The following is a 14078-nucleotide window of genomic DNA, read 5'->3' as shown; positions in this document are numbered from 1 at the left end:
AGTGCTGTCTGTAGCTGCAGCATCTTTATGTCTACCTTCCATGGCCTTTTCCCACGCATCTCTTAAAAATTAACATTCCCGTTTTCTGCAAAGCCATTACTTGCCATTTCCTCTAGTTTCACACTGACTGTTCTCGAGATATAAACTAGGAGATTTTCAAGTGGTTCTTGCTGCTAGCCACGGTTTAGCCCTTTATGAAATGGCAGCAGGATGTTACAGAGAACAAGTAGAACATAACTATGCAGACATAATGCAGAAAGGATACTGTTATGATGGATAGGACCAGCTGCACTGATGATATTATATTGGCTGTGGTGTATCTATCTATCTGTAGCCTGGACATGAAATGCCCAAGCTCTGGCATGAGTGGCAACATGGAGGCTTCTTGCACCTTTCAAAGAATGACACATACTGTGTCCTGTAGTTACACCTATTTATTCATCATGAACCATTACTTCACTAAAATCACATTACTTGGTATGACCAACATCAGGATTGTATACTCAATATAGGTCTCCATAGGTCTGGACCCGGCTGTTTGGTCTATGTTCACACACCTTCCTCTCCTTTGCTTGTGATGCAAGATAAGATGGAACACAATTCTACCAATATTCTTATGCATCTCCATGTATATTATATCAAACCTCCCACAGCTTTATGATTATGGCTTGAAAGATTCTTCTGTGGATCTCATTTTAGGAGATAACTTCATCTCCCTTTCTAAATTTGTTCCAAAAATACAAAACCCACATAGGAAATCATTTATATTTTTTTACGGCATTCCCTTGTGGGGAATATTATTTCTTAATGTTTTTTACTTCCACAACTAATGGAAGTGGGGGGAACAAACCCAGCAGTGTTTTGTTCCAATATCAGCCCTTTCATTCCATTTCAAATGCACAAATCCACTCCAGAGACAACGGGACTTTGAGGAGGCCTCATCGGAAAGAGGGCAAAGCTGGATTTCTTTCAGTTTACCAAGGAATAATGTACATACTTACACAGGGACATGAAGGGACACCTATTTCCCTTAGTGTTCTGGTCTGGTCTAAGAGACCATGCTTCTTCAGTTGCTGCTCTATTCATTTCCCACTCTGATGATACAGCCAAACAGTTTTCCTGAAGGGAACTGTGATGCTGAACCAGCCTTATGTTCTTGTTTTGGGAACTGGAAGGAAGAAGGAAGAGCCAGAAGAAGAATACAAATGGTGGTGGGGAGTAAAAAGAAGAAGAAATGAAGAGAGGGACACAAAAGTGAAAATGCTTTCTTAAATTTAGAGCCATGTGGAAAGAATAAATTAGAAGAAAGATTGGCAAGACAAAAAGCAAACAAACAGGAAAGGAAATTAAACTGTATTTCCTAATAGATATAGAAGATTTAGGCCCAGATTATGAGTTGTTTCTGGATGAAAATCCATTAAAATGCAAATTTGATCCAAGTTCCCATAACCTGGTCTTCCTGTTTGTGAGTTTTGTGTATGAGCAACTCAAACGGGAGTGCTCTGATGAGGCTGAAACATCTCATTTATCGACGTGAAGGCTGGAACCAGCAGGGAGCCTCGTCACAAGCTATCCTCTGCAGAATAGTGCCCCCCTTGGTCTTTCCATCATTATGGTACAGGGGGTGTCCAGAAGGAGCACAGCCTCTCTCCTAGTGAATTATAACCTGGAAGACATGGAAATGGAAACAGTCCAACACTCCCCATGGACTTAGCCTCTTTAAGTACATAAACCTGCACAGAGGAGCCCAGTCGGACTTTTCAAAGTACCTTAACACTTTATTTCCACTTATTGCAGTAGGAATTACATGCATAGACACTACTCAAAATACTGAGATGCTGACGGTCATTTTATATATGTGCTTTGAAGACACTTTAGGATAGGATAGGAGATGAGAGGATAGGAGAGGAGAGGATAGGAGAGGACAGGAGAGGAGAGGAGAGGATCGGAGAGAGGAGGGGACACGACAAGACAGGATAGGAGAGAAGAGGACAGGATAGAATAGGATAGAATAGGATAGGATAATTATTTTTTCAGTTGGAAGGGACCTACAATGATTGTCTCGCCCAACTGCCTGACCACTTCAGTGCTGACCAAAAGCTAAAGCATGCTATAAAGCAAATGCCTCTTAAACACTGACAGGCTTGCAGCATTGGCCACCTCTCCTGAAAGCCTGTTCCAGGGTTTAACCACCCTCTTGATAAAGAAATGCTCCTCATGTCATGTCTGAACCTGCCCTGGTGCAGCTTTGAACCATCCCCATGTGTCCTGTTACTGGATCCCAGAGGAAAGAGATCAGCAGCTCCCTCTCCACCTCCTCAGGAAGCTGTAGAGCAATGAGGTCACCCCTCAGCCTCCTTCTCTCTAACCCAGACAAACCAAAGGCCTCAGCTGCTCCTCACAGGAGTTGCCTTCCAGCTCTTGCTGGAACCTTCAGCAAACAAGGATGTATGAATCCGGTGTGGTCTGCTAGAAAGCTTTTCAGTGCCTGAACTTGCTCTCCAGCAGCTTTAAAGTTTCTGCCTTTTGGGAGACTTCCCTCATAGCTGGTAGAATTCAGCAGAATTAAGATACTCCAATCACTGGAGAAAAATACAGCATTATTATGGTGGCAATGTGGAAGTGGTTCCCTTTGCAACTGTTGGAACATCCCATTTTTCAGCGTGGCAATGACCTCGCTTCTGGCCAGAGGCAAGGTCCATGTCTTTGGCTAGAGTGTCCAGGAACAGACCTAAGAGTGGTATAATTCCTACTCCAACTCCTGTCATAGAGTTGGGAAGAAGGCATTAGGGAATCCTGAACAGATGGTTTGGGGTTTCACAACGTGTCAGGAAAAATAGCTCTGGACTGTCTACACTGAGTCATGACATGTGCTTTGGGTTATATATTTCTACAGGTTTTGGGTAGTGAAGCTCTGCTGTGACTGGATCTGTCCAGCTGGACAACAGCTCTGATTCAGTGCACTTAAACCACAATCTCGGTATGCTAACTGGGTTTCACGGCTTCTCAGAATGTCTAAACCACCTTCCATAGGATTCATTTCAGGGAGGGTTTGAGGAACAGTGAGACTTGGCTCTTTGTCTCTGAACCGTGGCAAATATTCTTATGTGGTTTTAATTTAGATGCTAATGTTGTAAAACTTTCACCTAGATCCACCAACTGCAGGGAGTTGAAAGTTGTATTGTAACAGCCACATTCTTCTCTGCTTTAACCTAAGACTGAGTACAAAATGCCGTAAGGAACAGACCTTTATCCCTTATAGACACATTCAGTGCCACATTCTCTCTCAGTATGGACCAGCTTTGCCCTCAGCTGCAGTGCTCGGTGTCTGTGTGAGGGGAGGATCAGTTTGTACTTATTTAATGATGTTCCTTAAGACCAATTATAAAACCTCAAGGCATTAAAAAGTGTTGCCTCTCGTGGTTAAGCAAGGCTGTAATACACAGGCAGCTACTCTAAAACCATTGTGGGGAATGCCAAGTTGAGAAAAGCATCTTTTTCATCCAGCCTGGTGGATTAATATTTGACTTCAAAAGTCTAATTACCTCAGTAGTAAGAAACTAGGTACACTTTAATAGCAGTAGAGGTCACTGACCTTGACAAAATCAATGTGCCATCACCTGCCTGTGTAATTACGTCAATGACTCCTCTTTGTTATGAGCTTGTCCGCTCCAGTCTCACCAGAGTGCCAGTGCTTTCTAGCTGCATGTTGTTTATCCACCAGACAGTGTTCTATACACTTCCTACGTGTTTCTATACCCCAGAAGTCAATCTGAGTTAATATTCAACTGGGACCTTTCCTCAGTAACTTGCTGTGTCTTTTCTGATACGACTGCTCCTTCCTAATTGTGTTGGCAGTGCTGCTGAGGAGCACATAATACTATTGCCAAAGTTCAATAAACATACAGAGTAACTATAGAGTTTTGGGGAAAACAGTCGGTGGTGCTTTCATGACCTCTGGCAACAGTGTGAGCACAGTTTGGCCAATGCCAAACAAACGTCTAACTTCAAATCTCTCAGCGACCAGAAAATGATGGATTTGTTTTACTTTATTACATCTAATAATAAACTAAAAAATGCTGTGTTTGTGCAGTGCAGTAGCGTGGCCAGACTGAGTGTAGTCCTGTGCAGGAGGTCAGGCCAGATGACTATCAATGGCTCTTTCTTGTATTAGAATTGCACAGACAAATCCCCAGGTGGTCTGAGATGAGGGAAAGCTAATGAAGTCATTGGAGTCCCACTGACTTACTGAAGCATTTGGGATAGGGCAGCTCATGTGCTTCATCTGTGGTGGTGGAGTAATTGATATGTTACACTGTCTCTATGAAAGCCATCACTGGCATCTTCAAACTAAGCCTAGTAAATGGAAAGGTAAATACTCATCATAATCATGACTACTTCTTCATCACTAGCTCATTCTATTTCTTCATCCCTAGCTAGCTGTGGCTAAATCTAATAATAGTGGGCTGATGTCTGGTTATAGGTATAGAAACAACATAGGCCTAGGAGGCTCATATTGATGTTATATAAAAAGCCAGTTTCTCTTCTCTGAGCCTGAAAGAGAAAACCTACAGAAACTACTGCTGTGATTGACAGCAGAAATAATCTGCACAGGCCTGGGTGTTTAGGATCAGATCAAGACTCCTAAGCGGCCTGGCTGTACCTCTAGATCCCCATCCTCAGATGCTGTCTCCACAGCTCAGTGGGTTTAATGAGAGACAGAATTGTCACAGACAATTTCCACTGTGCGGCTCACTTTCCAGCTTTTTCCCCGTTCAGACTGGTCTCACCAAGAATATGGTCCATGGTTGCTACCTGTGTAACTGCTCCTTCCACTGGACATCACGTTCCACCAGCGGGAACAGTGCACGAGGTGCCCCACTGCCCTGGGGAATGGCTGCAGAACTGGAAATCTTCCACGCAGACACAATGGCAATGCCTGCACGATGTACACAATGTTCTCATTTTCCATTCTCCCCTTCCCCCTATTTCAAATCTACAGTATCCTCTGGTATATATTTTTGGACAAGAACACCAGTTCCAGTTGCGGGTGGTTTATGCTATAGACATGCAGTCTCTCTGGAATTTCTCACCCAGGGACTGCATGTCTATAGCATAAACCACCCACAACTGGAACTGGTGTTCTTGTCCAAAAATACTACCAGAGGATATAAGCAACCCACCACTGAAACTACCTCATTCTTTAAGCAAAACCAGCTCTCATACTGTGTGATTTTGTCTCTGAAGTGATTCAGCTGTGTAATGGGGCATGGCAGAAAAATGTTTCCAAGTACCTGACCTGGGTCATTAATCCCGACTGTGTGCTATCTCATTAACATGTGTGTGTGTGTGTACATATTTTATGTACAAATATATATAGCTCTGGGTGTATTTATGTACATAAAATCCCCCCAAACAACACACGGAGGGTTGCACATTTTAAGTATTGAGAAGATTTAAAATGCCCACGTGGCAGAATAGGCCCAATGAAAGATGAAGGCCAGATTTTCAGTTTATTCATGTCCTTTTGACTTTAATAGAGCTGTTGTGAATGACACTTATGAACTCGGCACGCTCTCTTTCAGAGGGGAAGGAGTAAACAAATGGCTCCATGAGGCCTCAAACACTTCCTCTTACTGGTGTAAGAACAGTTCCATCTCACTCACTGTCATCACAGTGATTCTCTACAACCCCCACTCTGCTCTCTAACCTGCAAAAGAAACAGCTGGGGACACTTAGTCTAGCATTTGGAATGAAAACCTCTTGCATCTGAGCCCAGGCTGTTTTCCATCACAAGGGACTCTGCATTTCCAAGTTATCTCAGGGCATATCTGCATGGACAGGACCTGAGCGCCTCTGCTTTAGCTGTCCAGATGGGAATCTGCTGTGATTTGGAAGTGGTATAATCAAATTACTTTGGTTCTGTGCCCAAGCTTACAGAGTCTCTTGAGGGTCATGTTACCTGATATAACTGTATTAAGTTTTCAAGTCAGTTTTAAGTTAACCTATTCAATTTTGCGCTTAGTTGGTCCTGTACCTTGCACAACATAAACTGCCTACACAGTCTACACTTGGCTGAAGTTGGCCAGTTATTTCTTGGCTTGTGGAAAAGGAGAGATGAGCTTCCCTTCCCCACCTTCTGGTCTATGTGGCTAGTACTTTGCCAGTATTTGCACATGTTTACTTCCCTCTGCTTGCACAATGGATGGAGCACTTGGCCCATGCTGGGTTCCACTGTGGTCAATGCAGAAAGTCAACAAGACTCACAAGGGAACTGAATTGTTCCCATGAGGTTCTTTAGTTCATAGCAATTGTGAAAGTAAAATTGCAGCATTTGTAGATGCATGTTCTTAGCCTGAACACAGAGAAGCTGTAGTTGGACCCTGTGAAAAGCAGCTTGGTATAGAATAATGAATGCAACTCGATTTGAACCAAAACAACAATCCCAAACAGCTGTTTATTCAAGCAATTTTTTCCTTTATTTTTAATTAGATTCCAGAAATTATAATAGTGCAAACACTCAGTATAAAAGTTGCAATAAGAAATTTACATTCACATTTAACATTTCAGTCCATTCACTTTTTAACATAAAAATAGGACAAATATTCAATTGCTCTTCTCAATTTAACAATCCTGAAAAAGACTGGAAGATACTCTACAATATTCTATTTACATAAAAAGAGACCCGTATTATTAATGCAAATCTATCATTAGAAGTTACCCAGTGTTAAGTTATTGTATCGTACTATGTATATACATACATATATATATAATGTATAACTATATAGATATAAAAATTATTTATAGGTTCAGTGGGTACAATAGTTGGAAAAAATAACATCTTGACTTACTAGTTCATCTCTTAACGTTCGGACTATTCATTTTATTTACCTATGTAGGCGTTTCTATTGTGGTACAATAGACCTCCTCCTGGTCCCTTTGAAGTCACTGGCAATATCCACTTGACATCAGTGGGAGAGGAACAGGCATTAAATAAGGCCTGATCTAACAATTCAGTTACCATTGAAGTCAGTAGTTCTATTGACTGGACTAAATCAGACTAAAGTAACTTCTGAAACCTTGTCTGCCAATTAATTAGGGAGAACACTTCTGTTTTTCCCTTTAAGGGATGGAATATCTCTACCTGATGCAAATACGTTCTTTTTCCAAAGTGTAAGGTGAATATTCAAGTTAGCTTGGAAGTAAGACAGAATTTGCTGCAAGTATCTGCAAGTAAAGCAGCTGCTAAGGTTCCTTCTGCATGGTCTTCTTCATGAATACATCAACCAGTCTACAAAACCCCAAGATTATCTTTGCTTCCTCCTATCTTTTCAATACAGAGTGGCATCCAGACACAGACAATACGACTGCCCTTGAAATGGGTTTGCATGTGTTTAGTAAACTGCTAGGGAACATGAGTTAGGCTAACCTCCTTTTGCTTATCTCTGTCTCTCCTTTGGGACCATGACCAAAGATGCTGCGCTTCGCCTACAACTAGCAGGCCTGAGCCTTGCTACCCAGCTTGGTGCCAGTTGCTGGTGCCTGCACTCCCACCACAGCATGTTTATTCACCCTTTCAGGTTTCCTGTCACATGTACTGCTTCCTAAGCAGATTATGACAAAACTATTCCCTCCCCCCCAAGAAAAAAAATCCCCAAACCCCCCTATTATGTGAAAAATCTGCTTTTTGAAAACATATTTTCATTTTAAAAAAGAAGCAGTTTGACAACCATGTGATGGACCTACAGAGGGAGATGGTAAGCAGGCCTGAGGGGACACTAACAGCCTGCAACAAAAATGTGATGGCACCGCACAACTGAAGGGAAGTTAAGGGCAGCAATGGCACCAGCCTCATAAGGAATGGTGTTTTATGAGCTGCAGATCACATTTTTACATCCAAAAAAGAATGCTGTGGTGTTAAGAGGCAGGCAGGCATTCCTAGCTCTTTTTCCTCTTAGTGCTATGACATATATTACATTTAGTTATCTCTAGGATGCTTAAAATAATGGGTAAACCTAAAATGGACACTGTGCCATCATGTGCAGGCAGACCAATTTTGATTGTAGAACACACACTCCATGTGTTTTTTTGCTTCCTACCTTTGGCTGCTGAATGTCCCATTACAAAAAGAAGGAATCCCATACACTTCTGAATCTTCTCAATGAACAGATCAGACAAACACTTAACATCTCATTTCCAAGCAGAACCCATGGACATATACCAGAAAATTTGCTCCTGACAGCACAGTGCACAAGGACTAATCAGTAGGATAAAATCCAGACAGACCTTGCAGCAAGAAGGTTTAGTGGCAGGGATTTTAGGAAACGGGTCAAATTTGCCTGAATCTGCCCCAAACTGTGAAACTGCACACAGACCAATCTGCACACAAACATATTATGGGAAAAGAACCTCCAAGAGGAGCATTTTTAACCTCTGTGAAAGCTTCACCTAAACAGGATCACAGCTCTAGGATTCCCTGTATTGGGTTAAGTTATGCTAGAAAAAGCAACTGCTCTTGAAGTCTGTTTTTTAGACCAGCAATTCTGAAAGCATTCCTCCCGTTCCTCCTGTATTCTGTAACATATCCCAAAGCTACCTCTGTAATAACCAGCTGCTGGAACGCAGAAAAGAAACTCAGCATTTGCTTTGCCTAAATCCAAATCTGTGCAGATAATTGTACATGCAAATGGGAGCAGGTTACACAATCACTTTACTTGTCTTAAGTGAACCCTTGGCAGGTTACTGTACAAAAAAGCAGGGATTCCAAGTGAAGAAGGATTTCTAGTGTAACAATTGATAAATGTAATTATCATGAAGCAATTTTGTGATGGCACAGGTCATTCATCTATGTTTCACTGAAGAGTCTCGATGCATCACTCGAATCTGAACGTAAGAACAGAAAGCCTTTGCACCCATGCACACTAAGGAGTAAAGACATGAGAAAACACCTAAATAACTCATGTGCTAGATCAATTTTTTCAGAACCGATGCCACCATTGACAGGTCTAGAATTAAAGCAGCAGATCAGGCACTTGAAAGTAAGACACGAGAGTGTGCACAACTGGAATAACTAAAGCACACCTTAGCCTTGCCCACAATGAGCACTGGCAGCTGTTTCATCACCAGCAGGCTAATCTATGTCTAGCAAATGTGGCAGGGCAGTCACAAGCTGCAGGTAAGCGTTCTGCCTGGATTTAATCAATGTGTTGTGTAAGGCTGCTCTGAAGAGGAGGGCAGCCATCAAAGGAGCTCCACAAACTACCTGGGCAGATCTTCTGCACATCTCAGCCCACTGTGTGTGCTCAGCTTTCTAAGAAATCTGTCCCTGTTTAGCTTAGACCCACATATACCTGTGTATGGCCTCCCCTCCACAAACACTTGGAGCACACCTTGCACCCACATAGCTGTGCTAGTAGTAAACCAAAGTAGGAAAGGAAGTAGTAAAAAAGCTTCACAGTGATGCAGCACTGTTTGTTCCTTCAGTTTTATGCAGGTGTGACGTGTCTGATGCCACAGAAGGCATAAAACGGGGATCATAATATAAAGAAGCAGATCCTCCAGCATGCAGTAAGGCACAGGCAAAACCAAGTCCTTTCGGCACACAGGCTACGTATATTAACCAATGCTAGTTCAAATTTCAAGGTGCTTCCTCATGATCAGGACACAGGCGTTAAAGGTGACAACCCCAACTATTTCTACCAATTCCTTCTGGCACTCTGCAAGCAGCTCACCAAGGATCTTGAACACTCTCCTGAATGTGAACAGCCACAAGAACTCAGAAATGGATCTGACCGTGCAGTTACACACAAGCCTTATTTTTGTTGCACTAGGAATCTAGGTGAGCACTCTGCCAGCTCAAGACCTGTCCCACGTTACGAAGAGGTTTACCACTGACTTCAGAAGGAGTATACTGGCTTCTCACCTTTTCCTTTCAGCAACTGCTATCTCACAGGGTTTCTTTCCTGTTATTTTGTACTCTTGCTAACTTTGTGCTTTAGTTTCTTTTCCTGTTTTTGTCCTTGCACTGATCAGACTGTAACTCACATCAGGCCATCCAAGAGGAATTAAAAACCAACAGCCAGGACCCCTTCGTACGTACTTTTCCCCCCCCATTTGTTTACCTTTACATATTTATTGATGATTTAGTTTTGGCCTGAAAACTCAGTGAGAGATGGGAGTAAAAGGAACAAAGAGCTAAAACAGGCCTACACAGAGTTCTGGAAAAAGCCAATCATAAACATGGGTAGGGTAGAGCAGCAGAGTCCACACTGCTGTTAGTCACAACAAATATGCCACACTGAGGTGTAAATCCCACCAGATTTGAGATGAGTTAGTTTATGACTGTTAGAAACCCTTAACTGCTGTATGAAGCCCATCATCAGTACAATATAGTAGTTCTTGTAACCAGGCAACTGGAATAAGTTGTATGAACCTTCATCTTAACTTACAATGACAGAAGTACTTGCAGAAGCAAGTTAAACTTAGTTAACCCCACAGTCACCAGATGAAACACACTAATGGATTTCTAAGTCCTACTATAAAACTAGCTCAAACTGTAAAATATAAGGAGTCCTTACTAATCCACAGTAGAAAGTATTCATATTCCACACCCTTTTTTCCTCAGTGTTATGCTCCTACAATACTCCTCATTTACCATACCCTAATTACAGAAGTAATTTGGGAAGTAGCCCAAGCTGTAGTGACACAGAGATGACAACTTTAACAATGATGCATGAAAAATACCTCCAGAATTGAAAGTTTTGTTTAGCAACAATAGGGGGAAAGTCAGCTAGAGGACTGGATATTGATTTCTTATTCCTGTGTCACTAACTGATGTGGGCCTCATGCTGTGGGTTAGGCTGTGATGCCTAAAGGAGGCATCCCTGTAAGCGTGGGCATCAGTGGGAGTAGGACTAGCATCAGCACAGAACCCAGATGGCTTAAAGCCAGAGAACCCAGTGAACCTTCTCCTAACAGTTGTGTTAAATACTTTCTGCTTAGCAGTACAAGTTAGTTGGAAACTTAAGTCAAAAAAGCTAACAAAAATAAGGCAACAAAATTAATTTTTATATATATACATACATATATATACATATGTATGCACCTAGAAAACAATCTGTTTGCACTGTGTACTTTTCATATACAATAACTTATTACCACATTAGAAATATACTCTGGGTAACATTATGGGCCAAATTCATCTCCTTTACCTTCCATAGTGTTGCACCTGCATACAGCAATAACGAATTTGACACTTGGTCCTTCTTGATGACAATACTACATCAAAGCAGTATTAGAGAATACCCATTGAATGTCAGATCTTACACCATTATGAACTAGAATATCTGCTTGCTTTTCATATTACAGTAAGTAGAGTTTATTGCTTCTAATGACCAGAAGGTACCTTATGAAGACAGCATAGATGTTGATAACACTTTTCATATACTGTATTATGGATCTTGGAACACTGAGGTTGGCAGATCACAACCATGACATTATATTTCTTCTTTATTTGCCATTTGCGTTTGGATTTTGCTTTGCTGAACGCACATGCAACTAGTGGATCTAACTTTGTGCCAGTAGTGATATGTCAAAAACATTTAGGAAAACTTACTGGTTTACTGTTTTGTTTTGTTTTACTGAAGTCAGGCATGAGTGGCATGCAGTAGATTGCAAGGAAAAGCAAAAGGACATCCATTTCCAAAGGATTTATAATCTCCATGCACATGTAAAATGTCTCTTACAAAAAATTGTTACCATTTGTTAAAAGTGTGCCTTTTTGCTTCTTTTTATACAAGTGTACATGCAATTACCTGTCCGAGCTAAAACTATTTACAAAATCTCATAATACAATACATCTTTTAAAGTGAATAATACATGAAAGGCCAATGTTTTCTGTTGTTTTGTAACACTGTACAAGATTAAAAATAAATAAGGCATTATAATACAGGTTTATCACAAATTAAAAAAATGTCAATTTTCACTGTAATACAAAACTTTAACTTGAAAGAACATTATGGCTAAATAGTCCTCCTGCCTGGGCAGAACACGTACAGAATCTGGACTTGCTGATGTAAAGAAAACGCTTTGTTTCTGCTACAAGCAGGAATTCAACACATGAAAATGATTCACGCTACTTACTAATTTGTTCAGACTCCTCAAAGCACTGAAATGGCACAGGTCATACACTGTTTCCCTTCTAACAGTGACTCCCAAGTACTTCCTTTTGCCTTACAGATAAATTACAGGCAAAAGTGTGAAAGAGATTTAGGCGCACGACCTCCTCTCGGGTACGGTGTTGTGCAATACTCAGTTCAGTACTGACACGGGACATCACTGTAACCCAAACAGAGCTTGGCCTACAGAAGCTCACTTCCTGACCTTCATAAGCACGCTAAACACCTGGTGATTTCCGCAGGCCTTGTGGGTACATAAGGAATGCAGATTCAGCCTCAACAAGCTGAAGCTTTTGGCTCTCAGTCTCATCTAGAGAAAGCAAGGGAGAACTTGCACGTGTTTTAGTGAAGATAAGGGAGTGTGACTTGCCACAGTGGGAAGCAGCTACAAAACTCCTGCATTTTACAGTCTGGATAAAATAGCATTCTAGTCGATGCAAATGGAAAATGTTTGGAAATACCTAGCCAGAAATTCAACTAAATGCCAGTTTGTAATCTCAGCAGAGAATAATAATTAAAAAATCAGTTAAAGATAAACGTAGCATAGGAACACTTTGAAATTAGCTCCCAAGACAGTGAAGTCTGAAGATCTCTGATACTTATCTCCTTATATAAAGAACAAAAGACTTCAATTATTACTATTATCTGAAAGAGAAAACGTGCAAACTGATGTGAAATATTGTGCTTGCTATTGACAGACTCTGACATGCCAGAAAGGCATCACTTCATAGGGCTCATATCTGTTAATCATTTCAAGCTAACAGCTGCACAGAACAGTGGTGCAGGAGGGTATTCTGCCACAGTGCACCACATTAATATCCCAAATGAAACATGAGGGACTTCAGGGTACAGTGGGGCAGAGCTGACTCCTTACTGGGTCTACAACAAGGTCACCCAACCAGAAGTTCCAGAGCTTGACCAGAAAGTTGGGAAATAGAACTGCATGCATCAAGGTGGACACAACCCAAATCCCCATGAAATCCAAGGAAATCCTTCTGATGATTTTCAGGGATATTGGACTGGGCCACAAATTATCCTCAGCCAATTGCCAATAAAAATTTGATGACAAGCTTCTCCAGTTTGGCAGAAAATGTGCATTTGTGGTGTTACTGGAAGCATCACTACTACTTTTTTCTATGTATAAAACTCACTGAACTATGTATAAAACTCACTGAACATATCAAAGAATGCAGGAAGAGACAGGGGACAATTAATTTCTGCTCACTATAAGTAACAAAGAAATAATGGCATTGTAAACTTTTGGAGTGGGTCAATGGCTGTAGTTGGTCTATGTGTTCACATACTACCAGATCTACGGCTAGGATCCGAAGATGCTTTTAGTAAAAGTACATGTAAAAACAATGTTTTATTATTATCAGTGAAATTATACCAATTTCACAGATTCCAAAGTTGTATAACTTGGGCTCTCTGTTGTGTGGAACTGAGTGATTATTGCTATTGCACATTATGCTTCCCATTTTGGTTAAATATTTAACTTACCGGTGTGATGATTTAGTTCTGACAAGCCTATTAGAAAACAGTAGTATGTGGTGTGCTTTACACGGATACCATTTATTCAGTTTAATGATGTAAATATTGGTTCTTTTAAAATCTCTATATTCTACATGTATTTATTTAAATGGCTTTGAATGCCTCAAAAACCAGAAATAAATTATTCAAGATGAATACCTGTGAACTGTTAGGGAGGTACAGAAACACAGGGACTTTGACAGATGAGCCAGGGTGCATACACCTAGTACAGTCAGGAGGTGGTTCAGAGGCCTTATAGTCACCTGAATCACAACCCTAATTTTGCCAGCTTTGTGATGTAGCACCTAGCTGACAGGGTACACAAAAATCAGCTAAATACCCTGCTGAAAACCATTGGAGTCCCACAGCAGG

This window comes from Neopsephotus bourkii, unplaced genomic scaffold (genome assembly GCF_033783945.1).
Source record: "Neopsephotus bourkii isolate Nb327-2 ecotype Australia unplaced genomic scaffold, CSIRO-AGI_Nbou_v1 NB_1655, whole genome shotgun sequence".
Taxonomy (NCBI): Eukaryota; Metazoa; Chordata; class Aves; order Psittaciformes; family Psittacidae; genus Neopsephotus; species Neopsephotus bourkii.
The sequence above is the reverse complement of the archived record's forward strand: the minus strand, read 5'-3'. Positions refer to the sequence as shown.